Source organism: Vicugna pacos, chromosome 18 (genome assembly GCF_048564905.1).
Source record: "Vicugna pacos chromosome 18, VicPac4, whole genome shotgun sequence".
Taxonomy (NCBI): Eukaryota; Metazoa; Chordata; class Mammalia; order Artiodactyla; family Camelidae; genus Vicugna; species Vicugna pacos.
Window position 1 is genome coordinate 7452273 of NC_133004.1, and position 12497 is coordinate 7464769.

Consider the following 12497-nt stretch of genomic DNA (forward strand, 5'->3'; position numbering starts at 1 on the left):
CACTCCATACATATATATGGGGAGGTACAAGCCCCAACTCGGTTTTACAGTGAAAACGGCGGGCACTTCAAACCGGCACTAGGAAACAGACTGAGAACCCAGAGTAAGTGTTTCTCCTGCAACCCGTTCCCTTTGTGCTGGATGAACGAACGTCTCTCCACATGCTCAGTTCTCAGAGAGAAGTGTGTGTGAAAGCCGTCCTTCACCTAGCTTGAAGGGAACACAAAGTTTCTTTTCAGTTGCAAACTCCACTCCATACATATATATGGGGAGGTACAAGCCCCAACTCGGTTTTACAGTGAAAACGGCGGGCACTTCAAACCGGCACTAGGAAACAGACTGAGAACCCAGAGTAAGTGTTTCTCCTGCAACCCGTTCCCTTTGTGCTGGATGAACGAACGTCTCTCCACATGCTCAGTTCTCACAGAGAAGTGTGTGTGAAAGCCGTCCTTCACCTAGCTTGAAGGGAACACAAAGTTTCTTTTCAGTTGCAAACTCCACTCCATACATATATATGGGGAGGTACAAGCCCCAACTCGGTTTTACAGTGAAAACGGCAGGCACTTCAAACCGGCACTAGGAAACAGACTGAGAACCCAGAGTAAGTGTTTCTCCTGCAACCCGTTCCCTTTGTGCTGGATGAAAGAACGTCTCTCCACATGCTCAGTTCTCAGAGATAAGTGTGGGTGAAAGCCGTCCTTCACCTAGCTTGAAGGGAACACAAAGTTTCTTTTCAGTTGCAAACTCCACTCCATACATATATATGCGGAGGTACAAGCTCCAACTCGGTTTTACAGTGAAAACGGCAGGCACTTCAAACCGGCACTAGGAAACAGACTGAGAACCCAGAGTAAGAGTTTCTCCTGCAACCCGTTCCCTTTGTGCTGGATGAACGAACGTCTCTCCACATGCTCAGTTCTCAGAGAGAAGTGTGTGTGAAAGCCGTCCTTCACCTAGCTTGAAGGGAACACAAAGTTTCTTTTCAGTTGCAAACTCCACTCCATACATATATATGGGGAGGTACAAGCCCCAACTCGGTTTTACAGTGAAAACGGCAGGCACTTCCAACCGGCACTAGGAAACAGACTGAGAACCCAGAGTAAGTGTTTCTCCTGCAACCCGTTCCCTTTGTGCTGGATGAACGAACGTCTCTCCACATGCTCAGTTCTCAGAGAGAAGTGTGTGTGAAAGCCGTCCTTCACCTAGCTTGAAGGGAACACAAAGTTTCTTTTCAGTTGCAAACCCCACTCCATACATATATAAGGGGAGGTACAAGCCCCAACTCGGTTTTACTGTGAAAACGGCGGGCACTTCAAACCGGAACTTGGAAACAGACTGAGAACCCAGAGTAAGTGTTTCTCCTGCAACCCGTTCCCTTTGTGCTGGATGAACGAACGTCTCTCCACATGCTCAGTTCTCAGAGATAAGTGTGGGTGAAAGCCGTCCTTCACCTAGCTTGAAGGGAAATCAAAGTTTCTTTTCAGTTGCAAACTCCACTCCATACATATATATGCGGAGGTACAAGCTCCAACTCGGTTTTACAGTGAAAACGGCAGGCACTTCAAACCGGCACTAGGAAACAGACTGAGAACCCAGAGTAAGTGTTTCTCCTGCAACCCGTTCCCTTTGTGCTGGATGAACGAACGTCTCTCCACATGCTCAGTTCTCAGAGAGAAGTGTGTGTGAAAGCCGTCCTTCACCTAGCTTGAAGGGAACACAAAGTTTCTTTTCAGTTGCAAACTCCACCCCATACATATATATGGGGAGGTACAAGCCCCAACTCGGTTTTACAGTGAAAACGGCAGGCACTTCCAACCGGCACTAGGAAACAGACTGAGAACCCAGAGTAAGTGTTTCTCCTGCAACCCGTTCCCTTTGTGCTGGATGAACGAACGTCTCTCCACATGCTCAGTTCTCAGAGAGAAGTGTGTGTGAAAGCCGTCCTTCACCTAGCTTGAAGGGAACACAAAGTTTCTTTTCAGTTGCAAACTCCACTCCATACATATATATGGGGAGGTACAAGCCCCAACTCGGTTTTACAGTGAAAACGGCGGGCACTTCAAACCGGCACTAGGAAACAGACTGAGAACCCAGAGTAAGTGTTTCTCCTGCAACCCGTTCCCTTTGTGCTGGATGAACGAACGTCTCTCCACATGCTCAGTTCTCAGAGAGAAGTGTGTGTGAAAGCCGTCCTTCACCTAGCTTGAAGGGAACACAAAGTTTCTTTTCAGTTGCAAACTCCACTCCATACATATATATGGGGAGGTACAAGCCCCAACTCGGTTTTACAGTGAAAACGGCGGGCACTTCAAACCGGCACTAGGAAACAGACTGAGAACCCAGAGTAAGTGTTTCTCCTGCAACCCGTTCCCTTTGTGCTGGATGAACGAACGTCTCTCCACATGCTCAGTTCTCACAGAGAAGTGTGTGTGAAAGCTGTCCTTCACCTAGCTTGAAGGGAACACAAAGTTTCTTTTCAGTTGCAAACTCCAATCCATACATATATATGGGGAGGTACAAGCCCCAACTCGGTTTTACAGTGAAAACGGCAGGCACTTCAAACCGGCACTAGGAAACAGACTGGGAACCCAGAGTAAGGGTTTCTCCTGCAACCCGTTCCCTTTGTGCTGGATGAACGAACGTCTCTGCACGTGCTCAGTTCTCAGAGATAAGTGTGGGTGAAAGCCGTCCTTCACCTAGCTTGAAGGGAACATAAAGTTTCTTTTCAGTTGCAAACTCCATTCCATACATATATATGGGGAGGTACAAGCCCCAACTCGGTTTTACAGTGAAAACGGCGGGCACTTCATACCGGCACTAGGAAACAGACTGAGAACCCAGAGTAAGTGTTTCCCCTGCAACCCGTTCCCTTTGTGCTGGATGAACGAACGTCTCTCCAAATGCTCAGTTCTCAGAGAGAAGTGTGTGTGAAAGCCGTCCTTCACCTAGCTTGAAGGGAACACAAAGTTTCTTTTCAGTTGCAAACCCCACTCCATACATATATAAGGGGAGGTACAAGCCCCAAATCGGTTTTACTGTGAAAACGGCGGGCACTTCAAACCGGAACTTGGAAACAGACTGAGAACCCAGAGTAAGTGTTTCTCCTGCAACCCGTTCCCTTTGTGCTGGATGAACGAACGTCTCTCCACATGCTCAGTTCTCAGAGAGAAGTGTGTGTGAAAGCCGTCCTTCACCTAGCTTGAAGGGAACACAAAGTTTCTTTTCAGTTGCAAACTCCACTCCATACATATATATGGGGAGGTACAAGCCCCAACTCGGTTTTACAGTGAAAACGGCAGGCACTTCCAACCGGCACTACGAAACAGACTGAGAACCCAGAGTAAGTGTTTCTCCTGCAACCCGTTCCCTTTGTGCTGGATGAACGAACGTCTCTCCACATGCTCAGTTCTCAGAGAGAAGTGTGTGTGAAAGCCGTCCTTCACCTAGCTTGAAGGGAACACAAAGTTTCTTTTCAGTTGCAAACTCCACTCCATACATATATATGGGGAGGTACAAGCCCCAACTCGGTTTTACAGTGAAAACGGCTGGCACTTCAAACCGGCACTAGGAAACAGACTGAGAACCCAGAGTCAGTGTTTCTCCTGCAACCCGTTCCCTTTGTGCTGGATGAAAGAACGTCTCTCCACATGCTCAGTTCTCAGAGATAAGTGTGGGTGAAAGCCGTCCTTCACCTAGCTTGAAGGGAACACAAAGTTTCTTTTCAGTTGCAAACTCCACTCCATACATATATATGCGGAGGTACAAGCTCCAACTCGGTTTTACAGTGAAAACGGCAGGCACTTCCAACCGGCACTAGGAAACAGACTGAGAACCCAGAGTAAGTGTTTCTCCTGCAACCCGTTCCCTTTGTGCTGGATGAACGAACGTCTCTCCACATGCTAAGTTCTCAGAGAGAAGTGTGTGTGAAAGCCGTCCTTCACCTAGCTTGAAGGGAACACAAAGTTTCTTTTCAGTTGCAAACTCCTCTCCATACATATATATGGGGAGGTACAAGCCCCACCCGGTTTTACAGTGAAAATGGCAGGCACTTCAAACCGGCACTAGGAAACAGACTGAGAAACCAGAGTAAGTGTTTCTCCTGCAAACCGTTCCCTTTGTGCTGGATGAACGAACGTCTCTCCACATGCTCAGTTCTCAGAGATAAGTGTGTGTGAAATCCGTCCTTCACCTAGCTTGAAGGGAACACAAAGTTTCTTTTCAGTTGCCAACTCCACTCCATAAATATATATGGGGAGGTACAAGACCCAACTCGGTTTTACAGTGAAAACGGCGGGCACTTCAAACCGGCACTAGGAAACAGACTGAGAACCCAGAGTAAGGGTTTCTCCTGCAACCCGTTCCCTTTGTGCTGGATGAACGAACGTCTCTCCACATGCTCAGTTCTCAGAGATTAGTGTGTGTGAAAGCCGTACTTCACCTAGCTTGAAGGGAACACAAAGTTTCTTTTCAGTTGCAAACTCCACTCCATACATATATATGGGGAGGTACAAGCCCCAACTCGGTTTTACAGTGAAAACGGCAGGCACTTCAAACCGGCACTAGGAAACAGACTGAGAACCCAGAGTAAGTGTTTCTCCTGCAACCCGTTCCCTTTGTGCTGGATGAACGAACGTCTCTCCACATGCTCAGTTCTCAGAGATAAGTGTGTGTGAAAGCCGTCCTTCACCTAGCTTGAAGGGAACACAAAGTTTCTTTTCAGTTGCAAACTCCACTCCATACATATATATGGGGAGGTACAAGCCCCAACTCGGTTTTACAGTGAAAACGGCAGGCACTTCAAACCGGCACTAGGAAACAGACTGAGAACCCAGAGTAAGTGTTTCTCCTGCAACCCGTTCCCTTTGTGCTGGATGAACGAACGTCTCTCCACATGCTCAGTTCTCAGAGATAAGTTTGTGTGAAAACCGATCTTCACCTAGCTTGAAGGGAACACAAAGTTTCTTTTCAGTTGCAAACTCCACTCCATACATATATATGGGGAGGTACAAGCCCCAACTCGGTTTTACAGTGAAAACGGCAGGCACTTCAAACCGGCACTAGGAAACAGACTGAGAACCCAGAGTAAGGGTTTCTCCTGCAACCCGTTCCCTTTGCGCTGGATGAACGAACGTCTATCCACATGCTCAGTTCTCAGAGATAAGTGTGTGTGAAAGCCGTTCTTCACCTAGCTTGAAGGGAAAAGAAAGTTTCTTTTCAGTTGCAAACTCCACTCCATACATATATATGGGGAGGTACAAGCCCCAACTCGGTTTTACAGTGAAAACGGCAGGCACTTCAAACCGGCACTAGGAAACAGACTGAGAACCCAGAGTAAGTGTTTCTCCTGCAACCCATTCCCTTTGTGCTGGATGAACGAACGTCTCTCCACATGCTCAGTTCTCAGAGAGAAGTGTGTGTGAAAGCCGTCCTTCACCTAGCTTGAAGGGAACACAAAGTTTCTTTTCAGTTGCTAACTCCTCTCCATACATATATATGGGGAGGTACAAGCCCCACCCGGTTTTACAGTGAAAACGGCAGGCACTTCAAACCGGCACTAGGAAACAGACTGAGAACCCAGAGTAAGTGTTTCTCCTGCAACCCGTTCCCTTTGTGCTGGATGAACGAACGTCTCTCCACATGCTCAGTTCTCAGAGATAAGTGTGTGTGAAAGCCGTTCTTCACCTAGCTTGAAGGGAGCACAAAGTTTCTTTTCAGTTGCAAAATCCACTCCATACATATATATGGGGAGGTACAAGCCCCAACTCGGTTTTACAGTGAAAACGGCAGGCACTTCAAACCGGCACTAGGAAACAGACTGAGAACCCAGAGTAAGTGTTTCTCCTGCAACCCATTCCCTTTGTGCTGGATGAACGAACGTCTCTCCACATGCTCAGTTCTCAGAGAGAAGTGTGGGTGAAAGCCGTCCTTCACCTAGCTTGAAGGGAACACAAAGTTTCTTTTCAGTTGCCAACTCCTCTCCATACATATATATGGGGAGGTACAAGCCCCAACTCGGTTTTACAGTGAAAACGGCAGGCACTTCAAACCGGCACTAGGAAACAGACTGAGAACACAGAGTAAGTGTTTCTCCTGCAACCCGTTCCCTTTGTGCTGGATGAACGAACGTCTCTCCACATGCTCAGTTCTCAGAGAGAAGTGTGTGTGAAAGCCGTCCTTCACCTAGCTTGAAGGGAACACAAAGTTTCTTTTCAGTTGCAAACTCCACTCCATACATATATATGGGGAGGTACAAGCCCCAACTCGGTTTTACAGTGAAAACGGCGGGCACTTCATACCGGCACTAGGAAACAGACTGAGAACCCAGAGTAAGTGTTTCTCCTGCAACCCGTTCCCTTTGTGCTGGATGAACGAACGTCTCTCCACATGCTCAGTTCTCAGAGAGAAGTGTGTGTGAAAGCCGTCCTTCACCTAGCTTGAAGGGAACACAAAGTTTCTTTTCAGTTGCAAATTCCACTCCATACATATATATGGGGAGGTACAAGCCCCAACTCGGTTTTACAGTGAAAACGGCAGGCAGTTCAAACCGGCACTAGGAAACAGACTGAGAACACAGAGTAAGTGTTTCTCCTGAAACCCGTTCCCTTTGTGCTGGATGAACGAACGTCTCTCCACATGCTCAGTTCTCAGAGAGAAGTGTGTGTGAAAGCCGTCCTTCACCTAGCTTGAAGGGAACACAAAGTTTCTTTTCAGTTGCAAACTCCACTCCATACATATATATGGGGAGGTACAAGCCCCAACTCGGTTTTACAGTGAAAACGGCAGGCACTTCAAACCGGCACTAGGAAACAGACTGAGAACCCAGAGTTAGTGTTTCTCCTGCAACCCGTTCCCTTTGTGCTGGATGAACGAACGTCTCTCCACATGCTCAGTTCTCAGAGAGAAGTGTGTGTGAAAGCCGTCCTTCACCTAGCTTGAAGGGAACACAAAGTTTCTTTTCAGTTGCCAGCTCCACTCCATACATATATATGGGGAGGTACAAGCCCCAACTCGGTTTTACAGTGAAAACGGCAGGCACTTCAAACCGGCACTAGGAAACAGACTGAGAACCCAGAGTAAGTGTTTCTCCTGCACACCGTTCCCTTTGTGCTGGATGAACGAACGTCTCTCCACATGCTCAGTTCTCAGAGAGAAGTGTGTGTGAAAGCCGTCCTTCACCTAGCTTGAAGGGAACACAAAGTTTCTTTTCAGTTGCAAACTCCACTCCATACATATATATGGGGAGGTACAAGCCCCAACTCGGTTTTACAGTGAAAACGGCAGGCACTTCAAACCGGCACTAGGAAACAGACTGAGAACCCAGAGTAAGTGTTTCTCCTGCAACCCGTTCCCTTTGTGCTGGATGAACGATCGTCTCTCCACATGCTCCGTTCTCAGAGAGAAGTGTGTGTGAAAGCCGTCCTTCACCTAGCTTGAAGGGAACACAAAGTTTCTTTTCAGTTGCAAACTCCACTCCATACATATATATGGGGAGGTACAAGCCCCAACTCGGTTTTACAGTGAAAACGGCAGGCACTTCAAACCGGCACTAGGAAACAGACTGAGAACCCAGAGTAAGGGTTTTTCCTGCAACCCGTTCCCTTTGTGCTGGATGAACGAAAGTCTCTCCACATGCTCAGTTCTCAGAGAGAAGTGTGTGTGAAAGCCGTCCTTCACCTAGCTTGAAGGGAACACAAAGTTTCTTTTCAGTTGCCAACTCCACTCCATACATATATATGGGGATGTACAAGCCCCAACTCGGTTTTACAGTGAAAACGGCAGGCACTTCAAAGCGGCACTAGGAAACAGACTGAGAACCCAGAGGAAGTGTTTCTCCTGCAACCCGTTCCCTTTGTGCTGGATGAACGAACGTCTCTCCACATGCTCAGTTCTCAGAGATAAGTGTGTGTGAAAGCCGTCCTTCACCTAGCTTGAAGGGAACACAAAGTTTCTTTTCAGTTGCAAACTCCACTCCATACATATATATGGGGAGGTACAAGCCCCAACTCGGTTTTACAGTGAAAACGGCAGGCACTTCAAATCGGCACTAGGAAACAGACTGAGAACACAGAGTTAGTGTTTCTCCTGCAACCCGTTCCCTTTGTGCTGGATGAACGAACGTCTCTCCACATGCTCAGTTCTCAGAGATAAGTGTGTGTGAAAGCCGTCCTTCACCTAGCTTGAAGGGAACACAAAGTTTCTTTTCAGTTGCCAGCTCCACTCCATACATATATATGGGGAGGTACAAGCCCCAACTCGGTTTTACAGTGAAAACGGCAGGCACTTCAAACCGGCACTAGGAAACAGACTGAGAACCCAGAGTAAGTGTTTCTCCTGCAACCCGTTCCCTTTGTGCTGGATGAACGAACGTCTCTCCACATGCTCAGTTCTCAGAGAGAAGTTTGTGTGAAAGCCGTCCTTCACTAGCTTGAAGGGAACACAAAGTTTCTTTTCAGTTGCCAGCTCCACTCCATACATATATATGGGGAGGTACAAGCCCCAACTCGGTTTTACAGTGAAAACGGCAGGCACTTCAAACCGGCACTAGGAAACAGACTGAGAACCCAGAGTAAGTGTTTCTCCTGCAACCCATTCCCTTTGTGCTGGATGAACGAACGTCTCTCCACATGCTCAGTTCTCAGAGAGAAGTGTGTGTGAAAGCCGTCCTTCACCTAGCTTGAAGGGAACACAAAGTTTCTTTTCAGTTGCCAACTCCTCTCCATACATATATATGGGGAGGTACAAGCCCCAACTCGGTTTTACAGTGAAAACGGCAGGCACTTCAAACCGGCACTAGGAAACAGACTGAGAACACAGAGTAAGTGTTTCTCCTGCAACCCGTTCCCTTTGTGCTGGATGAACGAACGTCTCTCCACATGCTCAGTTCTCAGAGAGAAGTGTGTGTGAAAGCCGTCCTTCACCTAGCTTGAAGGGAACACAAAGTTTCTTTTCAGTTGCAAATTCCACTCCATACATATATATGGGGAGGTACAAGCCCCAACTCGATTTTACAGTGAAAACGGCAGGCACTTCAAACCGGCACTAGGAAACAGACTGAGAACCCAGAGTAAGTGTTTCTCCTGCAACCCGTTCCCTTTGTGCTGGATGAACGAACGTCTCTCCACATGCTCAGTTCTCAGAGAGAAGTGTGTGTGAAAGCCGTCCTTCACCTAGCTTGAAGGGAACACAAAGTTTCTTTTCAGTTGCAAACTCCACTCCATACATATATATGGGGAGGTACAAGCCCCAACTCGGTTTTACAGTGAAAACGGCAGGCACTTCAAACCGGCACTAGGAAACAGACTGAGAACCCAGAGTAAGGGTTTCTCCTGCAACCCGTTCCCTTTGTGCTGGATGAACGAACGTCTCTCCACATGCTCAGTTCTCAGAGATATGTGTGGGTGAAAGCCGTCCTTCACCTAGCTTGAAGGGAACACAAAGTTTCTTTTCAGTTGCAAACTCCACTCCATACATATATATGGGGTGGTACAAGCCCCAACTCGGTTTTACAGTGAAAACGGCGGGCACTTCATACCGGCACTAGGAAACAGACTGAGAACCCAGAGTAAGTGTTTCTCCTGCAACCCGTTCCCTTTGTGCTGGATGAACGAACGTCTCTCCACATGCTCAGTTCTCAGAGAGAAGTGTGTGTGAAAGCCGTCCTTCACCTATCTTGAAGGGAACACAAAGTTTCTTTTCAGTTGCAAATTCCACTCCATACATATATATGGGGAGGTACAAGCCCCAACTCGGTTTTACAGTGAAAACGGCAGGCACTTCAAACCGGCACTAGGAAACAGACTGAGAACACAGAGTAAGTGTTTCCCCTGCAACCCGTTCCCTTTGTGCTGGATGAACGAACGTCTCTCCACATGCTCAGTTCTCAGAGAGAAGTGTGTGTGAAAGCCGTCCTTCACCTAGCTTGAAGGGAACACAAAGTTTCTTTTCAGTTGCAAACTCCACTCCATACATATATATGGGGAGGTACAAGCCCCAACTCGGTTTTACAGTGAAAACGGCAGGCACTTCAAACCGGCACTAGGAAACAGACTGAGAACCCAGAGTTAGTGTTTCTCCTGCAACCCGTTCCCTTTGTGCTGGATGAACGAACGTCTCTCCACATGCTCAGTTCTCAGAGAGAAGTGTGTGTGAAAGCCGTCCTTCACCTAGCTTGAAGGGAACACAAAGTTTCTTTTCAGTTGCCAGCTCCACTCCATACATATATATGGGGAGGTACAAGCCCCAACTCGGTTTTACAGTGAAAACGGCAGGCACTTCAAACCGGCACTAGGAAACAGACTGAGAACCCAGAGTAAGGGTTTCTCCTGCAACCCGTTCCCTTTGTGCTGGATGAACGAACGTCTCTCCACATGCTCAGTTCTCAGAGAGAAGTGTGTGTGAAAGCCGTCCTTCACCTAGCTTGAAGGGAACACAAAGTTTCTTTTCAGTTGCCAGCTCCACTCCATACATATATATGGGGAGGTACAAGCCCCAACTCGGTTTTACAGTGAAAACGGCAGGCACTTCAAACCGGCACTAGGAAACAGACTGAGAACCCAGAGTAAGTGTTTCACCTGCAACCCGTTCCCTTTGTGCTGGATGAACGAACGTCTCTCCACATGCTCAGTTCTCAGAGAGAAGTGTGTGTGAAAGCCGTCCTTCACCTAGCTTGAAGGGAACACAAAGTTTCTTTTCAGTTGCCAGCTCCACTCCATACATATATATGGGGAGGTACAAGCCCCAACTCGGTTTTACAGTAAAAATGGCAGGCACTTCAAACCGGCACTAGGAAACAGACTGAGAACCCAGAGTAAGGGTTTCTCCTGCAACCCGTTCCCGTTGTGCTGGATGAACGAACGTCTCTCCACATGCTCAGTTCTCAGAGATAAATGTGTGTGAAAGCCGTCCTTCACCTAGCTTGAAGGGAACACAAAGTTTCTTTTCAGTTGCAAACTCCACTCCATACATATATATGGGGAGGTACAAGCCCCAACTCGGTTTTACAGTGAAAACGGCAGGCACTTCAAACCGGCACTAGGAAACAGACTGAGAACCCAGAGTAAGTGTTTCTCCTGCAACCCGTTCCCTTTGTGCTGGATGAACGAACGTCTCTCCACATGCTCAGTTCTCAGAGAGAATTCTGTGTGAAAGCCGTCCTTCACCTAGCTTGAAGGGAACACAAAGTTTCTTTTCAGTTGCAAACTCCACTCCATACATATATATGGGGAGGTACAAGCCCCAACTCGGTTTTACAGTGAAAACGGCAGCCACTTCAAACCGGCACTAGGAAACAGACTGAGAACACAGAGTAAGTGTTTCTCCTGCAACCCGTTCCCTTTGTGCTGGATGAACGAACGTCTCTCCACATGCTCAGTTCTCAGAGATAAGTGTGTGTGAAAGCCGTCCTTCACTAGCTTGAAGGGAACACAAAGTTTCTTTTCAGTTGCCAGCTCCACTACATACATATATATGGGGAGGTACAAGCCCCAACACGGTTTACAGTGAAAACGGCAGGCACTTCAAACAGGCACTAGGAAACAGACTGAGAACCCAGAGTAAGTGTTTCTCCTGCATCCCGTTCCCTTTGTGCTGGATGAACGAACGTCTCTCCACATGCTCAGTTCTCAGAGAGAAGTGTGTGTGAAAGCCGTTTTCACCTATCTTGAAGGGAACACAAAGTTTCTTTTCAGTTGCCAGCTCCACTCCATACATATATATGGGGAGGTACAAGCCCCAACTCGGTTTTACAGTGAAAACGGCAGGCACTTCAAACCGGCACTAGGAAACAGACTGAGAACCCAGAGTAAGGGTTTCTCCTGCAACCCGTTCCCTTTGTGCTGGATGAACGAACGTCTCTCCACATGCTCAGATCTCAGAGATAAATGTGTGTGAAAGCCGTCCTTCACCTAGCTTGAAGGGAACACAAAGTTTCTTTTCAGTTGCAAACTCCACTCCATACATATATATGGGGAGGTACAAGCCCCAACTCGGTTTTACAGTGAAAACGGCAGGCACTTCAAACCGGCACTAGAAAACAGACTGAGAACACAGAGTAAGTGTTTCTCCTGCAACCCGTTCCCTTTGTGCTGGATGAACGAACGTCTCTCCACATGCTCAGTTCTCAGAGAGAAGTGTGTGTGAAAGCCGTCCTTCACGTAGCTTGAAGGGAACACAAAGTTTCTTTTCAGTTGCAAACTCCACTCCATACATATATATGGGTAGGTACAAGCCCCAACTCGGTTTTACAGTGAAAACGGCAGGCACTTCAAACCGGCACTAGGAAACAGACTGAGAACCCAGAGTAAGTGTTTCTCCTGCAACCCGTTCCCTTTGTGCTGGATGAACGAACGTCTCTCCACATGCTCAGTTCTCAGAGAGAAGTGTGTGTGAAAGCCGTCCTTCACCTAGCTTGAAGGGAACACAAAGTTTCTTTTCAGTTGCCAGCTCCACTCCATACATATATATGGGGAGGTACAAGCCCCAACTCGGTTTTACAGTGA